General features: G+C 46.2%; 1 protein-coding gene across 3 annotated transcripts in view; it reads left to right on the plus strand.

Moving 5' to 3' along the window:
- Positions 1-16,460: 16,460 nt before the first annotated feature.
- The window catches only part of DLGAP4 (DLG associated protein 4), a 331,900-nt gene continuing 325,481 nt past the window's right edge, over positions 16,461-22,879 (plus strand). For 2 of the 3 annotated variants that reach the window (XM_032769609.2, XM_032769608.2), the window contains exon 1: positions 16,461-16,696. The gene's annotated coding sequence lies outside the window, so the exon portion shown is untranslated. The remainder of the gene's footprint in view (positions 16,697-22,879) is intronic. The other variant, XM_032769611.2, reaches the window with a different exon arrangement.

A 22,879-nucleotide genomic window follows, 5' to 3' on the forward strand; every position in this document is an offset into this window, starting at 1 on the left:
TCTTTTCATGCTTGTTTTTGCATTAGCAATTCAGGTCCCATCTAGCCTGGTAACTGGAGAACTATGGAAACGACAAGAGTCACAAGTTGAGTGGGGATTGGACTTTAGACACTGTATACAAGATCTTTGTTTTTGTTCGTCATTAAGGTTAAGTGTCCCTTCTCCAACATGTTAATGGCTATCTTTGCTAAATGGTCAACGTCACTGACCAGTTAAAAAATTTTTTACAGTACCCACCTGGTGAAGTGAAGAAACAGATTGACAGAGCCAGAAGGGTACCCAGAAGTCACCTACTACAGGACAGGCGTGACAAAGAAAGTAACAGAATGCCACTAGCTGTCACCTTCAGCCCCCAACTAAAACCTCTCCAGCACATCATCAATGATCAACCTATCCTGAAGGACGATCCCTCACACTCACAGACCTTGGGAGACAGGCCAGTCCTCGCTTACAGACAGCCCTCCAACTGGAATACTCACCAGCAACTACACACCACACAACAAAAACACTAACCCAGGAACCAGTCCCTGCAACAAAGCCTGTTGCCAACTCTGTCCACATATCTATTCAAGGGACACCATCATGAGACCTAACCACATCAACCACACCATCAAGGGCTCATTCACCTGCACATCTACCAACGCGATATGCGCCAGCAATGCCCCTCTGTCATGTACATTGGCCAAACTGGACAGTCTCTATGCAAAAGAATAAATGGACACAAATCAGACATCAAGAATCGGTACATTCAAAAACCATTAGGAGAGCACTCCAACCTCCCTGGACACTCAATAACAGATTTAAAAGTGCCAATTCTTCAACAAAAAAACTTCAAAAAGAGACTTCAACAAGAAACTGCAGAACTGGAATTAATTTGCAAACTGGACACCATCGAATTAGGCCTGAATAAAGACTGAGAGTGGATGGGTCACTACAAAAAGTAATTTTCCCTCTCTTGATATTCACCTCTTCTTGCCAACTGTTGAGAATAGGCCATTTCCACCTTGATTGAATTGGCCTCATTAGCACTGGACCCCCCACCCCCGCATTGGTAAGGCAACTCCCATCTTTTCATGTGCTGTATATTTATACGTGCTTACTGTATTTTCCACTCCATGCATCTGATGAAGTGGGTTATATCCCACAAAAGCTTATGCCCAAATAAATTTGTTAGCCTCTAAGGTGCCACAAGGACCCCTTGTTGTTTTTTCTGATACAGACTAACAAAGCTACCGTTCTGAAACCTGATCAAGTAAAGAGAACTCATGGAACATATCATGTGAGACATCTAACAGACATATCAACTCTGGTCTTCCAGCTTTAAGATAAAACATACGTAGAAAAATCCCATAACCAACACATCTTTCAGGGTGATTAATCCATCACTGAGAAGCCAAACAATATATATCATTTGCAGGTCACCTTTAAAGTAACTAGAAAAGTTAAAAGAAAATGAGTAGGTACAAAATATCTGTAGGGCTACCCATAAGACAGACCAAATGTTGTAGGAGAAGAGGTTGGGAATATGATGAAAAGATCTCCTAATGGCCTGTTCAGAAGTAGATTAATTTCCCAAGGATGGTGGTGGAAGGTCTCCAAAGCATCTGTCAGGCTGTCACAGGGCACCATTGGGCCATGAGTGTAGAATCCAGTACATAAGAAGCAATAAAGTGTATCAGTATAAACCTCAGCAAGAAATGACACACTGAAAAATAATAGTGTAACAAACAGGGATTTTCTTAAACCATCAAAGTAGGATCTGGGAAAGGAATGATTTACCATTAACTTAATAAGCACTAAAATAACAATTTTTTTCACCTCCTAACACATTCAATTCTCTACAATGCCCAGTTCACTCCCTGGCACCTAAGGGAAGTGTTCTAAGGACGAGTCTGGAGACTGCTGCAAACATTGTCCAGCTTCAACCAAAAGGGTTCCCTTATGGTGTCTTTGCCCCAGGGTGGGGCACCGTCCTCTCCTGGCTCCCTAGTCTGGAGTCCTGTGGGAGTCTTGGCTGGCTCTCAGTAGCCAGCACTGGGTCAGAACTCTGCCACACTGGACAGTGGGCTCTGTAGGGCTGGCACTGCCTGACCCATACACTAGATACCTGAGCAGTTCAGAGACTCCCTTTGTGTGGAAGAGGAGTCAATCAGACTCCTTGAGCTGTTCAGCAGCCATGAGAGAAGCAGAACTCAGAGCTCCCAACTGAAACAAAAACCAGTACTTGTCTTTGAGTCAGGCTGTCCCTCCCACTGAGGACTGAGCAACCCTGGCTCAGCTTTGGCCCAGCAAACTGCTTGTCCAGATCACTGCACTCAGAAGCCTCCTTATTGGCCTAACAGGAGTTTCTAGGCCATAGTGTCCTCGCCCCTGACTCCAAGTGTGTTGAGAAATGGGGTGAGAGGGCTCTGCTCGCTGTTTTTGTTGCAGTACATAGGTAGAACCAGCTACAGCATGGATGTCAGACCTGCAGCAGTTTCATCCATCCTGTGAACTTCCCATCAATCTCTGGGCACCTAAACAACCTCAGAATCTACATTATGGGGACATGATTTGTAGATCACACCGGTGTGTTGTGTTCTAACTCCCCTGTGTTGACCCTACTAGTGCGCATTGGTGTAGTCCTGTTTCAAACAGGACTTGATTAACGTGCACTAAGGAACATTTACTGGAGACAAGTAAGCCTTCCCCTGCCAAGGGCAGCGTGCAGATAAGCCCCAACTGTGGGGCAACTGGACTAGTGGGGCCACGCCCCAAACTAAAGAGTAGGAAGTAGCCCAGGGAAACAGATCTTGACCTTCTCCTGGGAGGGAGACCCATCTCCCCTGATTAGGGGTTGAACTACACAGGGCCTTGGTCTGGGACCCGGTGGAGAGAGAGGGCCTGGGTCCCCTGCCACCACCTCTGACCAATGCTCTAACCACTAATTTGCCTGGCCATGGAAGGCCTTATCACAGAGTGCAACACACAGGTGCACTCTGCAAATCACAACCTGTAGATCAGACTCTGGCACAGCAATCCAGCAAAACCTTGCATACAGATGTAGAAACACTTGGTTGTATTTAAGAGGTCCTAGAGAGGCATAAGTCAGGCGGAAGCTGATATATGTCTGGGCAAGGGGGAAATGGCACTGGAGGGTGCTTGCCCACCAGCTGGAGAGTAGATATCCCAATCTGGCAAGTCAAAGAAAAGGAAACTTCAAATAAGTCAAAGGGTGAATGCATATTGCAGTTGGTAGACCGGCATACTTCCCTCTAAATAAAAATTTACAAAAAAAGAGAAGATGGCTTTCTTTCTACCCTTCCCTTCATTCATTTCTGTAGTCAGCTTGTGACAAGTGGCCACCATGTCTTTATTCAGGAAAAGAAAAGTAGATCGAGTGTTGTGAGTTTCAAGAGAAATGGAAAATTTTGTATTTCTTTGTGGACATGAATGATTTTTTTAGCAACAGGTCACTATGATAAAGAATACAGCATTTGAAGGCACTATGAAGTGAACCAAGGTGAGAAATATAATAAGTATGCAGGAAAGTTATGCGCTGATAAATACTCTGAATTAACACAATCACTGAACAATCCGTGTTTACCGACACTCATCATGTAAGTGATGCTGCTGTTAAGGTGAGCTATGTGATTACCCATGACACAGCTGTGTCATTGAAACCATTTTGGGATTTTGAAGACCTGCATGCTAAAAGCTGCAGAAACAGCACGTTCAGATAAGCAGCAAGCCTTTGCAAATATCAGCCTTAGAAGCATAATTGCTGAGAGGATCCATGATTTAGCTGAGAATTTGAACACTCAATTCCTGGACAAAGCAAAGTCATTTGCTGCTTTTTCAATTGCAATTCATGAAAGCACAGATGTAAGTGACATGTCTCAGCTGGCAGCATTCATTTGTGGAGTCGATGAGAGCATGTGTGTGGCAGAGGAGCTTATAGAATTGTGCGAACAAGAGACACAATAGCAGCAAATGACCTCTTCAGCAACTTGGTGGAAGCTCTGAACAAACTGGATGGACAAGAGCTGTGAGTCTGGCCACAGACAGGGTTCCCTCAATGGTGGACAAGGAAGCCGGAGTTACCACAACATTGAAGACCAAATTGCAAACTGTCAACCATAACTAGCAGGTTAGCAGCTTTCACTGCATTTTACATCAAGGAGCTCTCTGTAGTAAAGCTTTGAAAATGAATCATGTGACAATGTGGTTGTTAAAACTGTAATTTCTGTTTTGAGCTAGAGGTCTCAGCCATCTGCAGTTCCACCGGCTGTTGGAAGAATGTGACATTCAGCATGGACAGCAGTAACGCATTGAAGTTCTATGGCTAAATCAGGGAGCTGTTTTGAAACACTTTTTGAATTGCATGGTGAAATCCAACATTTCATGGATCAGAAAGGGAAAGATCTCACTGAGTTATGGGAGAATGAAGGCTTCAAGGCCTTGTTTTCATGGCAGATGTTACAGCATATGTGAACTCACTCAACTCAAGACTGCAGGGGCACAACCAAGTAATGACAATGTTATGACCACATTCACACCTTTGAAATTAAGCTTCAGCTATGGGAAAAACAACTTTCTTTGCATAACCTGGCACGTTTTCCTTCCTTGACAATGACACTTTTGGAACTCAACATGATGACACGACAAAAAGATACATGGGCAAAATTACTGAATTGAGAGAGACTTTTCAAGAACAATTCTCTGACTTTAGGGACCACGAAGGAGCGTTTGTAATTTTCAGCTGGTGTGTATGATGCACCAGGGAAGTGCCAAATGGAATTTATTGAACTGCAGTGCAACATTGTGATGAAGTGCAAGTTTTCTGATATTGGTGGTCCCAAGTTTTATCAATATCTGGGATCAGATTATTCCAAACGGAAGTCTTTTGCATCAAGAATTTTTTCCATGTGTGGGAGTGTGTACATGTGTGAACTATTCTCCATCCTGAATATTAACAAATGTTAATACACTGGTCCAAGCCAAGAGATCCCAGGTATCAGGGAGCGGCAGCACCAGTTATTAAAATCTGAAATAAATATAAGGAATTACCAACATGGTTTACCTTTATATCTATTTTAATCATTTTTGCTGAATGTAGCCCATGCCAAGTGGCGGGATATTGGATCAGGCCTGCCATATGAAATAAGTTGGACACCCCTGCCCTGGATGTTCAGTCCAGCGTCCTAGGAGCTGACAAACTCCAAATGAGGATTGTGAGAGAATCTCAGCTTTAATTAAAACAAAACCAAAAAAACTCCAAGTGTCTTGGCTGGCCAGCCTTCCTATTTGAGGACTAAAGCTTGGAAATGTGAAATCTAAAGGTTCAAATGCCAAAAGGCCAATAAAAAATGCCAACATTAATTATTTTTAAAATCTCATGGTTTTTTGGAGCCTGACGTCATTTTTGAAGGCCTGGTTTTGCCACATTTGGTGTTTCCTGGTTCCATCCTAGGCTGGAAGGGGAAGCGATGAAAGGCAAAAGGAGGTGACTCTGATCTGTTCAGCCCAACTGGACCCATGGAATTGTTAGAAGTAGAGCATTAAAGCTGTACCCTCTTGAGATTTCCAGTCCAGCTTTACATGCCCAAACACTGGAGGCTAAGAGTTTTCCGCTGGGATTAGTGATTTTGAGTGCCTCCATTTTTGGGTGCCTGAACAGGGACACAGCAAAGATGCCTGGTTTTTAGAAAGTGCTGAGCAACTGCCTTTGGAAAACCAGATGACTTTTAGCTGAGCACCTCTAATCTCTAGCACTCTGGAAAAGTTTTTCCTCTGGTCTTTTCTGACCTGAACTTCAGAACCTCTTGATGGTCACTTGATGCTGTGGGGGAAGCCACCTTGCAAAGGCAGAGGCACCAGTCATTTTGATTCAGATTCAAACACTGGCCAAAGAAAGGTCAGCTCCTCTGGGCAGGTCACTCTAAATCTGACTCCTAACCCCATGGCACTCCTGTCTTGCTTGTTAGTGATACTGAACCGCAATAATTTCTTTTTCCATTCTGTCTGTTTTGTTACATACGCTAATTTTTCTTTCCTCCCTGCTGTTTATTGGACGTGTCCCCCAATCCTCCTTCTTACCAGATTGCTTCTATTTCTTTTTTAATCTGCCTTCTGCTTAATTATATTTTACATCTCTACTTAACAGAAAGCTGCACCCATTTTCTCAGCACACACATTTCTGGATGTTCACGTGCTGGGAAGCATCCCTCCGCATGGAGCTGCAGAGAATGCTATTTAAAAATAGAGGGCTTGGGGTTTTTTGGAAATTAAAACCTGACATTTCTAAGTCTTTGGCTGCCAAGCAACATGCATGGAGAAAGTGACATCATTTATGACCGTTCTGTAGCATTTCCATTCTGGTTTTATTACTGGGTTTAAAGATTCAGAAGGAGAATTTTATTGTTTATTATACTAAAGCTCTTCTGGCTGTTAAACTGTCTGTAAAGCTAGAAGGAAACTAGTTTGTAGTCCAGCGTCAGACCCATCCTCCCTGCAGTACTGCCAGAGGGGAGAGAAACAAAAGCAAAGTGGTACAGGAATTCAGCGGTACTGCTGGCAACAGGCTGAATATTAACCATTAATCATAGAGTTTAAGGCCAGAAGGGCCCACTGGATCATCCAGTCTGTCCGTCTGCATCTCACAGGTCACCAGCACCACCCAGCCACTGCCACACCAAGCCCAACAACCGAAAGGACACTGAAGTTTTACAACCCATAGGCTGTTCTGTGCCACAGGCAAAGGATAGGAGGGACCGAGGTGCACCAATGCCTGAGGCCCCTGCAGTGCCAGGGAATTGATTAAGTGAGATACACCCAAGTAAACCTGACAAGTGAGCCTCACCCCACACTGCAAAGGAAGGTGAAACCCTCCTAAGGTCACTGCCAATCTGACTTGGGGGAAAATTCCTTCCTGATCCAGACATGCTGATCAGTTAGACCCTGAGCATGTGAGCAAGAACCAGCCAGCCAGGCACCTGAGAGAAGGAGAATGCTCAGGGCCCCCTCAGAGTCCTGGCCCAACCCGCCCATTGTCCCATCTCCAGCCATGGCCCTTCCTGAGGCTTTAGTGGAAGGAGACAAAAACAAAACAATATAGGGGGAAATATCTTCCTGATCTCTGCAGGCAACCGCATGAAGCCCGAGATTTTAGGAAGATGGGAGAGGAACCAGATGGGATCTCCAGAGAGGCCTGGCCCTGTGCCCCACCATCACAAGCAACCCACTCATCCAAGCCCTCTCAGAAACTGGACCAGTCTGTCTCCAAACTAGTTAAGGTATTTGCCCTCACAACCCCTACTGGGAGGCTGTTCCAGAGCCTCATCATCTGACAGTTAGAAACCTTCTAATTTCCAGCTTGAATTTGTTCATGGCCAGTTTCTCCCCATTTGTTCATGGGCCAACATTGTCCTTCAGCGTCAATAGCTCTTCCCCCTTCCTGGGGTTTGCCCTCCAATGTACTGACAGAGCAATCGGATCAATGCTTCCTGCACTTTGCTAGGCTGAACAAGCCAAGCTCGTCCTTTCACCTCGTCCACTGGTGAATGAACCACGGCTTCCTACCTTCAGCACCAAAACCACAAGCCGTTGCCATTGGAGCTAAAAGAGAGATTAGTTTAGCAAAGGGATAGTAAAGTTACGGTCTCTGAAGCCAGCCAGTCGTGGGCAGTCAGACCATATGTTTTAAGCCCTGTGCATTACACTTACTGAGGCAGGTATGGCTGGAAAAATGCTCTTCTGTGGTTCTGCTACTCTTTCCCCTCCTCTCCCTGGTCTAGCCACTGGTCTTTTTCTTATCTCTCCACACAGCCTTATCATTGCCAGCATAAGAGCCTTCTCCCCTGTAGCCCCTGCTTTCTGGAACAGGTTCCTCCCACTGTTTGACCTCACTCTCCAGTCTCCTTCCTCTGTTCCTGTCCCCTCTTCCTTCATTTTTGTCCTTCCACTGTTGGTTTGGGCTGGGATTTATCCAAAGACCCAAAGGGTGTTAGGCATCCAAATTCCATTGAAATTCAACTCCATCGGCGCCATTGGAAATCCTAGCCTGGACTTTCTAAGTCAATCATTGAACTGTTTCAGGAGACTAAACAAGCTGTGCAGAGCAAAGCTGGGTATTGGCTACATGGTGATCTGCTGATGATTCGCTCAGACCCTGGAAAGTCCTGCGAGCCTTAGTTCTTTAGTGCTTGTGACTTGCTGTGGGACCCTCAGTGTGCAGCTCGATTCTTCTCTGAAAACCGGGGTAAGGGTCTGGGCTGCATGTCTACATTGGCCTCTGCTGCCCTTGCCCAGGTTATGTTTAACCAGAGAGCTGGGTTCTAGCAGTTATCGGTCCAGGCTGCTGTAAGGCTTTTCCTCTTCTCTACAGCAGAGTCCCCCAGTGCTACTGAATTCCACGCTCACTCACAGCCAGCATGTTTAGCAGCCAAAATATTTGCTTCCTAGGATATAAAGAAGGAAGAAAGCCCCTCTATTAGATTCCCCTTGTCAATCTCCTATTAATGCAGCATTGGTCCCTGTGGAATATTGCCAAGAGCTTTGTCTAGTCTAAATATGAAAAACTCCCAGGATGGCAAGACTCTTCCAGAACCTAATTGACATGCTCATGAAATGTTTCCTCATGTCCAGTCTAAAGTTTCCTTTTTTAGGAACATAAGAATTGTCACGAGCAATGGCCCATCTAGTCGCGTGACCAAGGCTAGTGCCAAATACTTGTGAGGAAAACATCAGCCTCTCCTAATGCACGTAATTGTGCAGTGCTGTAGCACAGGGGAAATTTCACCCTGACCCCAGCTGGGGAGCAGCGTATGCTCTGCAGCATGGAGCCTGATGGCCCTTGGATGTTTTCTGTCTGTGCTAGTGGAACTGCAAATGCTGTCCTTATTCATAAGTGTCTAATCCCTTTTTGAATCTTACAAAGCTCCTTGCTTCGCTTTTATCCCACTACTCCTAGATCTTCCTTTCCTGGGTCCTCATCAATAATTCTTCCCCCTCCCTGATGGTAGGTGCTTTACATGACCCAGCCCTTGCTTATCTCTTCACATATTGGGCCAAATTCAGTGAATTGCAAGGGGAGGGCTTGCACTACTTACCCCCGTTAGTTATTTTCTCCTTGCTTTGTGCCTCACTCCTTCCAAGCTCTTGTGCCCTTCCTTTGGTTGCTTTCCAGTGTACTGATTTTCCTAGAACTAGGGCACCCCTAAGCCAACATGCAACAGGCTATGACCTACTTATCCAGTTCCACTCTAATGGGATTTGTACTCAGGACCAGACTGTCTGGTGCCTTTATAATAGTCCCTCTGCCTTGCTCTGGCTTTGTGGAGGGCCCATAATCTGGCTGCAGAGTCCTAGCAGAGAAGTCCCCTGGCTTTTCTCAGTGGCAGAGGGGGAACATTAGTAAAACATTCATTTTAAGCACCCACCGATGCCGGATGGGCTGTGGAAAAATGGCCATTTACCAGTCAGGATGGATTCTGATGACTGATCTATAAGGGTGGCATAGTATTGTTTCGCTGCCCATCTAGTCCGTGGTGAAACAGAGCCTCACAGACAGGAAGGGACAGTTTCCCAAGGGAAATGTCAGAGAGGGTCATAGACTCCATTATAGGGATGGCAGCCTGACATGCCATCTGAGAAAGGATCAGATAGAGCCATGGCTTGCCCCAGAGTAATGCTTAGTTTCTTTCTCTGTGCTTTAAATAATACTGTATTTTATTTGTAATGAAGTTAGTAGACCAGCTGTACTGGATCTGAAGAGGTTTCTAGGCATGGGCATAGCTCTGCTGCATTTGCCAAGGTTCTCCTGTGTTGCACTTTTATGTTCTCTTTGTTTCATTAGCTGAACTCTGAAACACAAACCTGTCTGTCTTTGGCTGGAGATTGGGCCGAGCTCCAACGTTTATATCAAACTTACCTGAACTTCCAGGCACGTTTGGATTGGGGGATTTGAGCTGGGCTCGTTTCATCCACTCTGTATCGATTAGGTCTCTTGAGTCTGTGCTGTCCTTGAAGCGGCTGTTATTTACTAGCCTTTGAATTTAGGAAGTAGCAGAGATTAGAAGAGCTGTGGAAAAAGGGGTCTGGGTCAGTGTGGGCCGGACACAGAGTGCTACACAGACCGGGAGGGCAAGAGCCGTGTCAGTAGGACCACAGAGCCTATGGGGACAGGTTCACTATGCACAGACCTAGCTAGCTAGAGAAAACAGGCTGGGAGGAGTAGAAGGTTTGTGTTGCCTCCATTAGTGCTATTTGTATCTCACACACACTCCTTTTTCTCCAGTCTTCTCTAGTCTAATGTCATTGTGGTCACTAGATCCCCAGAGAATCCTTCCCCTCCCCCTCCCAACTGCACCCTCAGTCCTTATACAGCATCGGTCCTTTAATGCCTAGGAGGAGGTCTGCAGTAGCCTTGTGCTGTGCAGGCAGTTCCATAGCCTCAGCGGGAGATCCATCCTGTGCTATCTCTAGACACATCTCACTTACCCTGAGCTTTGGCAGAGCTCCCAGACAACAGCCAAATAATGTAAATACCCTGCTCAAAGCCCTAGCCTTCTCCTTCCCCTCTTGTGTCTAAATACCCCAGAGGGTGTAACCCTTGGCAAAAGCCACCTGAGTCCCTTGATTATTGTTATCTCCTATCCTAACTCTGCAATGTTAGCTAAGCTAGCTCACTGCCATTAATCTCAATACCATCCCACCTCTCCTTCTGCTTTCTTGGGGCTGTCCCTCCATATTGCTGGGGGCCAGCGCTGCCTGTATAACATCTAGCCCCCTCCATTCTCCCCAGTGTGTCCAGGAAGGTTGCCAGAGTATAAGTTGAGCCCAGGTGTTTTGAACCCTGCATCAGCTCAGTCATGTCTCTGTTGTTTCACTGAGCTCACATTGATGCTAAAAGCAAAGCACTCCGTTCTGGTACCATGACTGCCCATGTGCCCTGCATCAGTGCCCAAGGTAGGCAGTCCTCTTCCCTTCGCCGCACCATCCCACTTCTCCCAGCTCCTAACCAGCTGCTATATCCTGTCACTTCGAGATCTTGATCCCCCATTCATATCCTCCCCCCTACATTGTGTGGCACATGTGTGAACACCTGGCCAGGTCACTTTTCATGTTGGCAATCAGTGTTTGTTGCCTTATGGCTGAGATGTCCCACGTCAGCCCCACCAACCTGCCTACCCCCGTACTGCAGGAGTTGGTTCCAATAATCCAGTCCTTTAGGGATCATCTGTATTTAACTACAGACATAAAATCTACATTAAAAGAATGTTGTTTAGATTGCAGAGTCAAGCACTCCAAGGTTAGGTAATGTCAGAATTAGGGTTGCCTGCGCAATGTTAATTCAGCTCCCTTGTGCGTATAAATGAGGGTAACAGTCTTTAATTATCTTTTTTTCATGGGATCCCTGCCTTGTTCAGTAAACAGGAGGAGCTCAAGGGCTGAATCAGGGTTGTGGAGTGAAGGGGGCTATTGTCTGTATGACCCCTGTCTCATTTGCTGTAGATGTTGGAAGGCGTGTAGTGAATGAGGCAGGGGCTTGCAGGAAGAGAAAGGACCATCTCCTGGTTAAAGCAGTTGAATGCTGCTTTGGAGAACTGGGTTCTGACCCTGGCTAACCTACAGGCCCCCTGTGTGGTGATGAGCATGCCACTTAAAATTTTCACAAGTGGTCACTAACGGCATGTACTACATTTTCTGGGTGCCCAGTCAGAGATACCTGGAGACCGATTTGCACAAGGTTTTGAATACACGTGACTGTAGTTGAAGTCAATAGAAGCTGTGGATTCTCTATGCCTCTGGCAGTAAAGCAGCATAATCCGGAGGAAGGCCAAGGAACTTATGCCCTGTGTTCTAAGCCTGGCTCTGTCGCTGATTTACTGTGTGGCCTTAAGCAGTCACTTTGTCATTCTGCCTCAGTTTCCCCATTTGTAAAATGAGGATAATACTCTGCTCTCTTGCATCAGAGTTGTAAAGATAAATTCATTAACATGTGGGAAACACTTGGTTCTACATTGCTGCAGAAAAATCCAGGAGGAAATCAATAATTCCACAATGCATGTGTGGCTTGGATGGTGTGCAGTAAATAAGGCAAGGAAGACACAATGAATGAGGAGGAGAAAAATAAACATTGAACAGCTGCCTTATTCATTGAGCAATGTCCATCCTGTGGAGCAAAGAGTAGGTGAGCATGTAATTAAGTATTACATAGGCCTATACGAAAGAGGACAGAGTTGAGATTGAATGGGAAACAAGAGGTTGTGAAGGTTACAGATTTATTAATACCAGTAAGTAGAAATGACTTTAGAAGTCCTGGTTCCCCAGGCAGTGCATATTCCCAAAGGGTACCTTGATGGGAGGATGATCCATTTTGTCCTTGTCCCATGTGGATTTTGACCTCCCTGTGACATGCTGCAATGAGACAGTGAGGCTGTGTATGTGCAGTGCGATAGAGTGATGAGTATTTTTGTCATACACGTAGAAACCAACAATGCTACACAAACCAGAATTGGCAATCTTTGACAGCTTAGCATCAATTCAAGCAAATCTGGGCAGCTTTTTATGAGACCTGAAAAAGATACGCCCTTGACTCCAGAAGCATCCCTCTCCAAACACCAAGGTCCTGTTGCAAACCAGGGAGGGGTTAGAGCACTTTGAGAAAAAAAATGCAATCATTTTTTACAATGGAATGCACCAGGCAACCTAAATATAGAGGTGGCTATGGTTTATCTCTAAATGGCCATAGTATCGTGTGTGTGTGTGTGTGTGTGCGTCTGTGAGCTCAGTTCTGTGGCATTACTAAGAGAGCTGGGTGACACTTTTCATAAAGAAACTTGTTTGGTGAAAAATGCAGATTTGGAGACACAAAATGCTTTGTGAATTTGGGTTGGTTTTACCAAATTGTTCAGCTAAAAAAAAACAACAACCCTAAAAAGAATTTTAAATATGAAACATTTCAATCTTTCAGTTTCAAAATTTTCTTAACTTAATTTTTTAAAAGATCAACATTTAAAAATGGCCAAAATCTAAATAAAAATATGAAACATTCTGTTGGGCCCAAGATGAAATTCTCTTGGACTTTTTAATTTGCTGAAAAATTTGAAAAAAAAACTGTTCTATCCAAATTTTTGATTTTTCAGGACTGCCAGTGAACGAAAAAATCTTTTTTTTTTTTTCACAGCTCTGACTAATTCTTTTGCTGCTAGCTCCTCCACTCCACTATTCCTGCTGTGTTTCTATCCTCTGTTAACAGACCATCAAAACCGACTTGTTTCTGGCATGTAGAAAATGATACCCTGAGCAGCACAGCAGGTCCCTTCTCTGCCTGGACATGCAGGAGGGCAGGCTGAGCAGCAATCATGCCTTTATCTTCCTTCTCTCACCTATCAGAGTGGACAAAAGGAGCTATATGGATGCAGAAGAGGCAGGAGGACAGAGAAACTCCTGCTTTCCAGAAGCCAAAAGGAGCAGGACTGGCTGGTACCAAGGCCTGGTGCCAGGAGCTCTCTTGTCTTTGACTGAGATGAAATGCATTCTGCATCTGTGGCAGAAAGTTGACTTTTGAAGAGGCCCCTGCCATCAGATTCCGTTCTTGTCGCCATAATGCCTTGAGGCTCCAATCTCCATTTCTGACAAATAACCTTCTGAAGGTTCAGTTTCCAAAGAAAAGCCATTTGGAGATGATAGGCAGCTAGAGAGGGTTTTTCCAACTCTGAGGTAGCGTTTGTCCCCTGAGGCTCAGCAAAAGGATCCAGCTACCTCTGACACACTGGGGAGAAAATTGCCTATTCTGGGAGAGTGTTTTCAATGCATGGACAGCACTGCATGTGTGTGTTGATTACTTTTTCTTGCTTGATTATTTCCCCTTAGGACTGAGCGAAAGCCAAATGGTCAATTGGGTATTCATGGCTCTGAGGGCAGCTGTGCTTTTGCTGAATCCCGACTGAAACTGCTACAGGAAGGAAAATATCTGTAGATTTCCATTATTCTTAGAGATTGGAGCCTTTCTTAGGAAAATCAGGCTTTCAGTTTGAGAAATGCTGGCCTAAAGCAATAACACTCATAAACATGTCTGTAATGGCTTCCAGCCCAGGATCTCAAAGCAACATCAATTAATGTAAACTCATACCCCAGCTCTCAGGTCGGTAAGCATCATTATGTTGGTTTTACACGTAGGAAAATTGTGGTACGGAGAGGATAAGGCTTCGATGTTTCAGACCTGCTGACGAATGTTGCGCATCTCTATCTGGATTGCCCCCCGTAGCACCTGAGTGTTTCTTGGTCAGGCATCCAAAAATGGTGGTACCCCAAACTAGCGGACACTTTTGCAAATGTAGGACTAAGAGACTTACCCAAGATCAAAGACAATGAGGAGTCCTTGTGGGACCTTAGAGACTAACAAATTTATTTGGGCATAAGCTTTTGTGGGCTAAAAGACACTTCATCAGATGCATGGAGTGAAAAATACCGTAAGCAATATATGTATTACAACACATGAGAAGATGGGAGTTGCCTTACCAAATGAGGGGTCAGTGCTAACGAGACCAATTCAATTAAGGTGGAAGTGGTCTTTCTCCTTGCCAAAATTCAGGCTGGGAAGCTGCAGGACATGTTATATATATTGCTTACTGTATTTTTCACTCCATGCATCTGATGAAGTGGGTTTTAGCCCACAAAAGCTTATGGCCAAATAAATTTTTTTAGCCTCTAAGGTGCCACGAGGAATCCTCATTGTTTTTGCTGATACAGACTAACACGGCTGCTACTCTGAAACCAAGATCAAAGAGGTGAGTCTGTAGCAGAACCAAGAATTAGGACCAAGATCTCCTGACTCCCAGACCTGTGTGTTAACTATAAGCTGCCTGACTGTTCTACTCTGAAACCTACTGCTCTCCGCACATACTCATATGCTCTCCCACAACTGAAAAGCATCACTTGTGGGGTGTAGGGTTTGGCCTATGTGAAATGAGCCAGTGGTCTTAAAATCCCTTTCTGAGCTAGAGTGATGTTCATGGTAAAGTAAAGTCACCATTGCCAATGGGTAACAAGAGTGAGGCCAACTGAGGCTCCACTGCTGGAGCACTTGGGGAACTGCCCTTCCCGGAAAATAGATTCAAAACAAAATAAAGGGACTCTTTGCTCCAGTGCTGGGCCCACCACATAGCTGCAGATGCAAGAGATTGGCCCTTCCAGACAAAGGAGCCGTGTTGTGGCAGCCACTCCAGGGCACCATGGAGAGCTCAGTCCAGGAGGACTTCACCAACGAGCCCAGCAATAGCACTGAGGCCTGGTCTACACCTTAAACTTAGGCTGAGCCAGCTACATTGCTCGGGGCTGTGAAACATTCCCACTCCTGAGAGACATACTTAAACCAACCCAAGCCCTAGTGTAAACTCCACTAGGTCGGCCTAGCCACCGTCTCTTGAGGGGATGAATTTACTACAGCGACGGAAAATCCCCTTCCGTCATGGTGCAAGCATCTATGCTACCCCTAAAACATTACCACAGACAGGCAGCTGAGGTCCAGGTTCCTCCAAGTCGGTAGTTGGGCATGTGAACTGAGCAGTGCATGGGGGAAGCTCATGCTGTGGTATGAAGAAGGTGGAGAGGATTGTGTTGTAGTTAAGGGAGGTGATGGGATGACAAAAGCTTGGGGTAGGGCAGCCTGATGTAGTGCCAAGGTTGCTTGGGGATGTGGGTTCAATTCCTGGTTCAGTCACAGATCACTTGTGTGATCGGGGGCAAGTCCCTCTCTGGTAAAATTGGGTTGATAAGTGGGTTGGTGGCTTACAGTCTGTAGAGTGCTTTGAGATCTTCAGAGGGAAGGTGCTAGAAAAGCACCAAATATTCTCTCCCTTTCTTATCAGAAGGGCTGCCAGTCTGCGGGGCCAGCACCATGGCACCTTTCCCCGACACTGACTTCACTTCCCATTGTTAAAACCTGACAGACAACATGGAACGATAATTGCTCTTGGCATGGAATTTTTCATGCCAGAGCTCACCTCTGAGTGGTGATTTTCCTTTGCAGCCGACGAGCTATACACCTCTAAAAATAAAGGAGTGTAGCGGGAACATTGACACAGCCTGAACTCTAGCAGGGTCTGGCTGTTGCCTGCTTCTTTATGTAACCTGCAGCTTCTTGCTAATAACTTATTGAGTGCTTCAGCTGTTCGGGTGTGTTTATTTGGTGTGTGATTCAAGCAGTCAGTGGCCGGATAATGCAATGTTCAGTGGCAGCTTGGGCCCAGCTCTGCTCCCTGTCCTAGTTTCCTGGTGTAAAATTCTGGAGTCCTCTTGCAGATCCAGGTCTGGTTTTGGGGGCAGCCCTCCTCCTTTTTTTTTTTTTTTAAACCCCCCCCCCCCCTGCACTGTACTCTCAAGGGGCTCTCAGCACTGCTGCAGCATCACTAACAACCTCAATACAGGGAAAGCGAGGCGGAAGGAGGGCGGGGGGGGGGAAGAAAAGCTGAATGAATGGGCATCACATCAGTGCTCGTCATAGGGAGAACGGAGACTGCTGCATAAGGGGGAAAGAGAGGAGGATTCTTTCCAGAAGGGAAGAGGACAAAAAAAATAAAAATCTAAAAGGAGAAGCCTGCCACAGCCGTTATCCTGGACTCCAGCCAAAGCTTTCTGTGGACAAGTGCTACCTGGGCAAGGAATAGCTCCTTTGTGAGCCGCTGCTACGGTCCCCTCCACAGAGAGCCAGGTGAGACCTGAGCTGCCTGTATTTTTCATTCCTAGCAAGGGGCATCCTGGTGGGGGGATGATGTGATGGAGAAAGCGTGCAGGGCCTGGAGACTAAGGGGCTTGTGTCCACTGGAGGGGGGGGTGTTGCTTGGGGTAACGAAGTGTGTAATAGAGAGAGGTCACTGCTATTAACATCTCCCTTTGGAGGAGGTTGGGTGGGGGAAAGGGGGAGCACCCCCTGCGCCCCTTCATATGGGATTGCAGGTGGAGATGATTCATAGGCTATTTGTGGGCTGTTTGCTAGGATTGGGATCTAGCCTCAGCCAGTTTTTAGAGCTCTCTAGGGAGCTAATCAACTCCTAAAACCTTGAAATGTACCTGCCTGCTCCCTTGAAGTGTCTTGCATTTGCCAAATTGTGTGTGTGTTGTGGGGGGGGAGGAAGCTGTCATCAAAATGGCATGATTCCTGCACAGCTTTGGTGGTGGGATGATGAGGATTTATTATGCGTCTTTTGCACTGTACAGTCTGTTGGGTTTTATCTTGGCTCAGGTTCAAGCCCATTGACTTAACCCCAGTCCCTGAAAGCAGGTAGCTATGTCCACAGGCTGGGAGTCATTAGTTCTGCTGATGGAAGGAGATAGATGCTGAACAGCCAAGGCTATATTCCTGCATATACTCCTGCTGCATAGCTAAGGCTATTTTGTGTAAAGTCATAGCAGGGGCTTTGATTTCTCAATGCAGATGCAATCAGAGTAGGTAATTGCAGATAGAGAAATGTGCCGTGTAGTGGAAGAAACCCTAGGGTATTTGCCACATGGCAGGAAAGCCTCACGTACTGTGTCTTCTCCCTGTTCTTCCCCACTAAGCCCGCAAGAAGGCATGAGAACTGCCCTCCATCCTGCTTCAAAGGTCTGAGACATTTAGGCCTTCTAATGCAGGATAGCAGCATGCATGATCAACAATTGAACGTGTATATGTTTACGTGAGAGCAACTGAATGTGTGTGTGCGCGCAGGCGTGCAAATGTGATGGAGTGACTGAGCGTGTGTGAAGCGCGTGTGTGATGAGCAACTGAATGCATAAAGTGTGTGTGTGCATGCATGCAAACGCAATGAGCAGTTGAGTGTGTGCGCAGGAGTATGTCCGTGTCTGCCCACTCCAGATTTCAGGTGCTCTGCTAGCACTGAACCCCCCTCCAGAATGAATCGTGGAGCCGGGGGATGAACTAGGAGAGGAGGAGGTGTTTGAAGTGAGCTCATGCTCCCATGCTTGCGGGGGCTTGGCCGGGGGTAACCTTGGAGTGACATGACAAGCATGCAGCCCTTCACGGGACTCCCAGCGCGTGCTGGAGTAGGAGGGGAGGGGTGGGGATGGAAAACCTGAAGGAGCAAGACTTAAAGTCTCAAAGGAAACCTGTTCTCTTGAAATGTTTTGAGAGAGGTGGATGGCGAGCTCCGAGCTAGGCAAAGGTGCAGGGGAATGATAGAAGTACAGAGCTGATATTGCCTGGCCTTGCTTGCTCGCATGCCTTCTCCTCCCAACTTGCTTGGTTTGCAGGCTGAGTAGAGCTCGGGTTCTCTGTACTGCAGCATGCCATGAGCTCACCATGTGTGCTAGCAGCAGGAGCCCAGCTATTGTGTGAAAGCAACTGACAGAGGCAGCAAAAGAGAACAAACTATTTCCTGTCTGCTTCCTTTTCCTGTTTGTTTGATTCTTGTATTCTTGTGGCTGGGCTGGATAGCAAACACACGTGCCGTGCCATAAAGGTGCCAGCAGGCGGTGCTGTGGGCAAAGTGCTCTCGTGGGCGGGGGAGGTGGGCGGCAAGGTTTGAAGGTGGTTTGAGACGCTCACAATTCCTAGCAGAGGAGGGTATTGGAGTCTAAACCTAAGATGGATAATGTCTAACCATGGAGTTAGTGTTGGTCGGTATAGACCCAGGATTGCTTTGTGGCCTGTTTGGTGCCCTGCATCCCAACCTCTCTGGGCTCTGTGAAGCTGGCAGAAGAGACCAGGAACTGCAGGGAAGTAAAGTGGATGGACTTGCTGGAAGCAAAGCTCAGCGGGCATCCCTCACCCTGGAGGGAAGGCAGGAGAAAGGGAATTCTCTCAGTGTAAGAATATAAGCTCCCAACAGAGCCTGAGGCTGCCGTCCAAGTGTGGATTTGGGACCAGTTTGGCTCTAAGGATTTGGGGTTGTGAAATTGTTGTTTATATTTCAGTGGCACATAGAAACCCCCGCCAAGTCCCAGGCCGCATTGTGCTAGGTGCAGTGCAAACACAGCAGGAGAAACAGCCATTGCTCCTGAGAGTTTGCCAGCTAAATCAGAAGACAGACAAAGGCTGGGAGAAAGGAGGTACCTCGCTGCCCATTTTGTAATTGGGGAACTCAGGCACCAAGACTTGCCCGGAGTCATGCAGAGAGCATGTGACGGAGCCAGGAACTGAACCCAGTGCTCTTGAGTTCCAGTCCAGTCCCTTACCCACCATTCTAAAATGTGACCCAAGTGAAAATGGGGGATTTCACTTCTCACTCCATGGAAGCAAATGGCAAAAACATACAAGGGAGCATGCTGGGGAAGCAGCAGGATCAAGTAACCTCAGAATAGTGGTTTAACAATTGCAAATCCTTCTGAAACTGCCTCTTCTGCCATGAAACATGATAACAGCAGAACTAACATACAAGCATCCCTCTGGGAGGAAATATGCCAGCTGATCATATAGTCCTGCTGCCCTGAAAGGCCCCTGAGTTAGTTTTTTTTCTAGTGCTGGCAGAGAAATGGACTGGGTGATGAAAGAGGCCTTTTCCACATCCAGGACCAGAACCTCAGCTGGTGTAAATCAGAATACTTCCACTGACTTCAGTGGAGTTATGTTGATTTATGCCAGTAGAAGATCTGTCCCTTAACTCCCATGGGTGTTTTTGTACACAATGTACCAGACATAGCCATGAAATGGAGACTTTGAAGTGCTTAAGGAATTAACTAGTTCAGGGTGAAATTCATGCCTGAGCACAGAGCTAACGTGAGATTTATGTCCCCCTGAATTCTTACAGACTGGTGCTGGCCCCTGTGCACAGGGGTGAATTTCATCCTGGGAGAATAAATGTCCTGTGCATCAAAAAATTCAAACCAAACAGACATTAGGAGCAATGTGATAGGCTGATTTAATACCTGAGTGCATTCTGAGCGATGTTTTCTCATGTTAACCCATCGTGCATCTTTGCATATATGCAAATAACAGCACAGGGGTTTTGGAAATGAGCACGAGGGGCCCACACGAATGTGTCTGCAATTGGCTTCTGATGTGCATTGATTTGATAGCGTGGCCTTCCAAGATAAATAGGCAACATTGGGGGCCCGGCTGCATGTGGCATTCTGCTTTCCTGACGTGCATGGAACTTCCATTGGCACTGGCATGAGGAGAGCAGGATCCTGAAATGAAAGTGCCTGCGAGGAATTTTTTCATCACAATTTGCCTTTTCAGATGTGCGCGTGCAGAGTTTAGCTGCACAGGGCTTACATGGGTGGCATTAGCCTGTGCTTAGTGGTGTCAGCCACCTGTTCGCCACATGCTCATGCTGACTTCGTATTTGCTTTTTGGGTGCTATTCAAGGTGTTGACTTTGATCTAAGAATTCTGCGTGGATTCTGTTCTAACTGCCTTGAAGATCAGCTCTGTCCCCAGACACCATTACTGCCGCTGTAGTCAGTGGAAGTGATTTGGTTAACTGCCCCATAGTGAAATATCGGGGGGCTCAGAGGAGAGTGTTTTTAATAGATAGCCCTTAACTTAGGGTTTTCTCCCCTTGATGGCCTGTTGATCTTCTCAGCATGGTATAAAGTGCATTTATTCACTCAGGGCAAGACCGTGTAGCTGGCCCTACTCATTGTGAGTAAAGGTGTTATGGTCTGACCCTCAGGCTTTTGCCAGAAGAAGCCAGGGTGAGCAAAGGGAGCTATTTTGAGTAGGGAACACATGATCAACTGGAGCATTAATGCAAATAAAGATGTAACTACTCTGAATATTGCTGTTTGTGCTGGAGCTCTGAGGAGTCAGGTAAACTTTAAATATGAGCCCAATTTCGAGGTGCTGTGTGCTCACGAAAGTGAGTAACAGAATGTAAAGCCTTGTTTAGAAAAATTCTTGGTTTGTACGTTTTCAAATGTTTCCTGTCACATAGTCCTGTTCAGCTGATTGATCCTAGGAATCCATTGGCTGCTGCATCCAAACTGTGACATTTTGCAGCGCGTTTATTTGCATTTCATGCTTTGTAAATGCTTCCCACTGTCTTATTTTGAAGCTCAGCTGGATGCCTCCATGGATACAATCTCTGGTTACTAGACTGAGAGAATGTTAGCAAAACCTAATGGACTCCATGTGCGGTTTTGTATTATAGTTTGCATCCAGAAGAAAACAAACATAAGTCCCATATCTGAACTCTGACTCATCCAGGTGTTACTCAAGGTTTGTCTATACTTTTAAAACTCAACAACGGCCTCTGTAGCACTTCTGTGTAGCGCTACCTACACTGACGAGAAGGATTCTCCCATTGCCGTAGGTAATCCAGCTCCCGAAAAGGCAGTAGCTAAGTTGATGGAAGAATTCTTCTGTCAAGCTAGTGCTATCTACACTGGGACTTAGTTGGCTTAATTACACTGCTCAGGAATGTGTATTTTTCACACCTCTTAGTGATGTGGTTAAACTGACCTAATTTTCTAGTGTAGACAAAGCTTTAGGGAAAGCTCCTAGTGAACCAGACCCTGAGCCTTGGACTCTGTTTTTACTCAGACAAGCTTCCATTGAGCTCTCACTGACTTCATTGGGAGTTGGCTTAAGCATGGAATGTAGACTGATGGCCCATTTGTTTCAATGGGAGTTTTCCCTGAGGAAGGGCTATAGGGCTAGGCTCTCAGTAACTCCCTAGGAAACTTCCCGGTTGCTGAGAGAGTAAATTACAGCCTCCAGAATTATTACAGGAGAAGTCTGGCTCCTCTAGGTCTGACTCTCTGTATGAGCTTGCAGAGGGCTCCAAAATAGCCTCTGGCCTTACATTTATCTAGGTATGTCCCAGGTGAGGTGCTACATGGAATTTCTCCTGTATGTCCTGGGTTACCAAGATGCCTCTGTATGTAGAGTATGGCTTTCTGATCCTTCAAAGAGTCCATCCTCATCTTCCATAAACCTTGATGCCATGTGTCTCACCTGTCCCACATTTTGAGGGGCACCATTTCTCTTGATCCCAAAGCTATGAGAGTGATCATTCATTCTATGTGACTCCGATGTCCCACTCACACCTACCATTGCAAATTAGTGATATTAGAATAAAGACTCTTGAAACGAAGCTTATGGAAAGAGTTGTCCCCTTGCAGGAAGTTTTCTGCTGTAATAATAATTGTGTTTTGTTCATGATGGATCTTTGTCATACAGCGCATCCCAAATGTGGGCCTTGGCAGGGACGCTCGGAGCTTTGTAGCTGCTGAAACATGTTAGCAGATGCTTTCCTGCTTTTTATTTATATGTTAAGGGTAGGATTATCAGAAGCACTGGGCATTGGTTTAACTCTGCTCACATTGAAATCAAGGGGAAAATGCCCCATGAGAGCTGGGCTAGGCCAGCACTGAGTGCTTTTGAAAATTCCATCTGTAGAGTGTACAATAAATATAAAAAATGCCTTGGCCATTACTCTCAACGGGTCTTGGCAAGGTGAGTGCTACTCACACCGTCTCCCTGGAGAGATGACAATGGATGACAGTAATGGTGGCTCTGACCATTCTCCCCTCTATTTACAAAGCGCAGAGATGGCAGCTGGTACGTGCACAGGCAGATCTGCCCCCACGGCTTGTAACATTCTGCATGAGCCCCTGTTTACCTGTTTATTTGTATTTACCCTCACAGACAGGCAGGGGCTAGGGGTAACGTGTTTGAAAAATGCTCCCTTGCCTCACTGTATTTGTCTCCAGCAGAAGCTCATGTTTGTAAGTACACATGGTAAAAGAGCACGCGCTGGAGCCCGTCCGGTTCATCACATTCAGTATCCTTCCTTTGACAGTGGCCAAACAATAGCTGATGTATCAGAGGAAAGAAGCCTCCCCTCCATCACAGCATTTCACATGGCCATTGTGCCATGCCAAATGAGTGAGAAGAGTTTTCTCCTGACCTCTGCAGGGGACTCTCTGTGCCCAGCATATGCTGGGCGGGTGCA

The sequence above is a fragment of the Chelonoidis abingdonii genome, chromosome 14 (genome assembly GCF_003597395.2).
Source record: "Chelonoidis abingdonii isolate Lonesome George chromosome 14, CheloAbing_2.0, whole genome shotgun sequence".
NCBI lineage: Eukaryota > Metazoa > Chordata > Testudines > Testudinidae > Chelonoidis > Chelonoidis abingdonii.